Below are 4806 nucleotides of genomic sequence, written 5' to 3'. Positions count from 1 at the left end.
CCCTGGCTTGTGGGCCCATGCAGTAGAGCATAGAGCGCACCTGGACCTCCGTCGGAGCGGCGTAAAGTCCAGTGGCGAACGAGTAGTCCTCGTACTGCAGAAGCCATGTGGGCAGGAGCTGGGGTTGTCAAAGTCAAACGCCGGTGGTGGACGCAGCTGGGCCATGCCATGTAGAGACGCAGCGGCCGACGAAGAAGCGAGCGTTCCGGTAGAGCTGTACAGGTAGCCATGGCGAAGGAAAGGTGACTTCCTCGACGGAGAGTGGCGGGGCCAGAGCGTGTGTGTCAAAGCCGCAAGTACGGGATCAGCCGAGACGCGATGGTTCCGATCCCACTTCTGACACCATGTAGAGCGGGCGAGTGACACAGCAGGTAACTCTCCGGCGGGCAAGTGCCCGACCGCGTTTATTGAACGCTTATCTAGCCGAGGATGCAGTGCTGCCATCTTGTGGTACTGCCGTACACTACAGTCTTCACCGATCTGGTCCTCAATTTCGGTGAAGGCGCGTCCTTAAAGTCTTGTCTACCCCTTCAATGGACGAGTGCCCCTTGTCGAATTCCACTCCTACCGTCGCAGCAGCCGGCTGCCTCTTGGCATGTCTGGTGTAAGGCGGAGCGGCTTCCTTTTCGGCAGGCTTGTCCTTCCCCTTCTTCGTGGAGGTTATGGTCGGCTCTATCCCGTGGCCTCGGCCCGAGTCAGCATTCGTTCCCGACTTGCCCTGCGGATGTCGCATGCCTTCGCGGAGAAGGGTAGGGGGTTTTCTGGAGCCAGGTTGGGGTCAACCCGTGAAGAGGTTGAAGAAGGACGCCTGCTGGGTTAGTAGCCAGAGCTGCTCTTGGGATTGACCGCATCCAATCTCAGTGCTGATGTCGTGAGGGGATCGACTCCAGCGGAAAGAAATGGCGACGAACAAAGGTGCTGCTGACCGCTGCTACCGATGGCACCTCTTAGCATGATGATAATGATGAAGTTAATCTATAGCACGTACGCGCATAGGAGGACGAAGAACTGGTCTTCAGAAGTAAGGTATTGCGAGAAGTAGCGTAGAGACAATATATTCATAGATATGCATACCAGAATGCAAAGATAGTACAAAAGTGAGCAGACAGAAGAAATCAAACAAAATATCAAAATATAGAGGGAGATATAAAGTTTGATTTTAATGACAGTATAGAGAATGACAAAATAAGTAAATAAGATAAGTAACAGCTAATATGAAAAAAGAAAACGAAAATGGAAATAAAATGGTAGTTTTGTTGCAAGTAAATTTCAAGAACAGGCAACAAATGCTAGACCTAGTCTATGGGTATGCAAAAATTATTGCGATAGCAATTATATGGACACTCAAAAGCAGACTTCTGCCGTCGCCGTCGCCGTCGCCGTGAGGTTCCGTATGACGTCAATGGAGATGAAATCGTCGCCGATGATAAGTGATGATAAGTGGTTCTTGAGGAAAGGGAAAGGTTGCGCTATCTTCTGCAGCCCTTGAGGAGCACGGCTCAGCGCCAATCGCCGAACGCTTTATGTGCGAGTGAAATGGCGCGAGGGGCGCGCGCTTTCACGGGTAGTGAACGCACAGCGGAGAACAAACGCGCGTTCGCGCCGTGCTCCTTAAGGCTGCAGAAGTAGGCGTCTCTTTCCTCCTTTACAATCACCATATATGTAGAGCAAACGCTCCTTCTTCCGACGCGCGAGAGGCCGTGGGGGAGGGGAGGGAAGGGAGGCGACGTTTAGCTGCGGCACCAAGTGCCTATTTATATCAGAGGCTCCGGCAGCAGTCACCAACGCCGCACGCATTTTGAGCGAACGCGGGCAAAACGCCGACGGCGTCTGCAACAGTTCTGCTTGTTTTATTGTAACGTTAAGACTTGCTATTATTATTGCGATAGCAATTATATGGACACTCAAAGCAGATTTCTGCCGTCGCCGTCGCCGTCGCCGTCGCCGTGAGGTTCTGTATGACGTCAATGGAGATGAAATCGTCGCCGCGCGCCGAACGCTGTATGTGCGAGTGAAAGGGCGCGAGGGGCGCGCGCTTTCACGGGGAGTGAACGCACAGCGGAGAACAAACGTGCGTTCCGCCGTGCTCCCTTAAGGCTGCAGAAGTAGGCGTCTCTTTCCTCCTTTACAATCACCATATATGTAGAGCAAACGCTCCTTCTTCCGCCGCGCGAGAGGGCCGTGGGGGAGGGGGAGGGAAGGAGGCGACGTTTAGCTGCGGCACCAATTGCCTATTTATATCAGAGGCTCCGGCAACAGTCCCCAACGCCGCACGCATTTTGAGCGAACGCGGCAAAACGCCGACGGCGTCTGCAACAGTTCTGCTTGTTGCCGGTGCTGCTGCATGTCCAAGTTTATACAGCTGATAAAGCTAATATCATTACTCCGTATAGCTCTCTACAAATTTGCTATCGCAATTGATGCTTCGCCTTTCAGGTGAAACTGCGACAACTTTTCTGGACTCACAAATGGAGCTCGAAGTTTCCTCTTTTCTCGCTGCAATACTGCCGACAGGATAAAGACAATTAGCCTACTGGGCATGTTTAATTACATGTTTCGCATAGCTTTCTATTTAAGTCAACACAGACTTGACACGATATTCGGACGCGACAACATGACCCGGTTTAGGAGACACGCAATAGCAGCGATCTAAATAACTGTTTGTTCAAGCAAAATCAGGTTGTTCAAATATTCATTATCTCAGGTGTCAGTGTTTATTTCGCGGAATCAATTTTCAAATATGTTTCTACATCTCGCTGCAGTGGCATGAACGTAATCTACAGAAGAGAAGTCACAGTTATATAGACCGCGACGCTTGTGTTAATAAGTCCAGCGCTTAACTTAAATATATCCGTGGTGGATTGTAAACGTATCAGCAATTGTTTTGTGCGGACCAAGGTTACCGGAAAAAAGTCGCAGTTTCACCCGAAAGGCGAAGCATCAATTGCCATAGCAATTGCCATAGCAACAAGGATAGTAGTTTTATCAGCTGTATAACTTGGACATGAGGCAGCACCAGCACCGTAGAACTGATGTCGACGCCGTCGCCGTTTTGCCCGCGTTCGCACCGAACGCGCGCGGCGTTGGTGACGGTTGCCAGGGCCTATTTTGGCGGCTTAGGGAGCCTACATGCAAGCGCTGTTTTAAAACGGTGTTGCATGTAGGCTCCCTAGGGCGGCTCGTAGGTTTTCGACGAGATCAGAACGGGAAACTCGTCGAGCAGAGTCAGAAGTCTTTACCACCTTCTCGCCTCGCAACGTTTTTATATAAATACGCATTTGGTGCCGCAGCTAAACGCCGCCTCCCCTCCATCCCTCCCTCCCGTCTCCCACGGCCTTTCGTGCGACGGAAGAAGTCGCGTTTCCTCTATATATATATATATATGTGATTGTAAAGAGGAAAGACGCTTATTCTGCAGCCGGAGCTTTTCAACAATGTTTGTTCCCGTATTGATGCCGGGAACAGCTTCGGTGGCCAACATTGTCTTTAACAATAGGGAAGTTCTTGACATAAAGATACGCTCTAAACATTTTCACAGCCTAGATCACCGTCAAGTACCTAAGTTATGAACCTTGATAACACTGCTTCAGGGGTCCCATCGCCGGTGGCTGGAATACATACCAGGCGTCTCATTCCCGTTCAACTAACCTGAAGGAAGGCGGCCAATGTTGCTAGTATCAGTGTGGACTATGGCAGGTAAATTATTCTCGTGGTCTGCAATAACCTGCAGTGTCGAGAGGGGAGCCTTCATATTATAATGTGCAAAGTTGTAGTATGCACTGCAGTTCCCGCGCGAGCCTTTACTTAAATGTTGTTTTTAAAAAGTCCGTAAGTTCAGCGCACACGGCGGAATACAACGCAATCCTGAGGAAGCTTTTGCGATGCTTGGCTGTGGCGAAAGGTTGGAGGGGGCTTTTTGCTTGGAAAGTTGAGGGTGGACGCCTTTCACACTGACGGCATGACTCAAACCCGAAGCCAGCTCAAACGTGCGCCGGTTACGGCTATTGGCTACGCTCCAAATGGAAAAGAGGCGCCAGGTTGGGACAATGTTAACTTCTAAGAGCTCCCCCACAGAAGAAACAAGACGAGAAAGGCACATTGAACGGTCCGCGGCGCCTTTCTTGCAAGGCGCAGCTGGCGATTGGAATGCAGCAAAGTAGGTCGTAAAAGAAATCCACCGGGCAACAAATTTCTCGCCAGGCGTGTAACTTCAATCTGTATGATGAAACAAGCAGCGCTTGCAGCTAGCGCTCGCCTTGTTTCTCCAGTATGGCCGGGCCCTTCGGCGTATTCGGTACCTTGTCTTCTCTCTCCCTCGTATTGTGGCCACAGCGGTCCGGAGACGGAGGGACGAAGTAGTATTGTATGCAGCATTGACGACGGGCAAAATGAAAGAGCCGGTCTGATGTCAGAATCCGGCCAACCCACAATGACTCCACAGATTTCTGTTTTCTTCGTTTTTTTTTTTTTTACTCGTTCTGCTACTCAGTCGTCGTTAAAAAAAAAGGAAGAAAGAAAAAGAAACCAAACGCAAGAAACACACCTGCAAGAAATAAGAAGGCGATGCGCGATCAACCACACGGCGCCTCAACTAAATGCAGTGGTCCCCGCAAGAACTCACGCGTGCGTACATGAGCAGCATACACACTCACATACAAACTAAAGCTAAAGATAGCGCAGAAGAAAAAAGTTTTTTGCTACATATTTACGTCGCCTGAAAAGTTAGGCTGCGCCTTGATGACAGATTTGAGGTGCACAAGAAATCATATATTTCTGTCTATCTTCGTTCTTTTCAAGGAACCTCTG

The sequence above is a fragment of the Dermacentor silvarum genome, chromosome 7, assembly GCF_013339745.2.
Source record: "Dermacentor silvarum isolate Dsil-2018 chromosome 7, BIME_Dsil_1.4, whole genome shotgun sequence".
Lineage (NCBI taxonomy): Eukaryota > Metazoa > Arthropoda > Arachnida > Ixodida > Ixodidae > Dermacentor > Dermacentor silvarum.
This window is presented reverse-complemented; position numbering follows the sequence as displayed.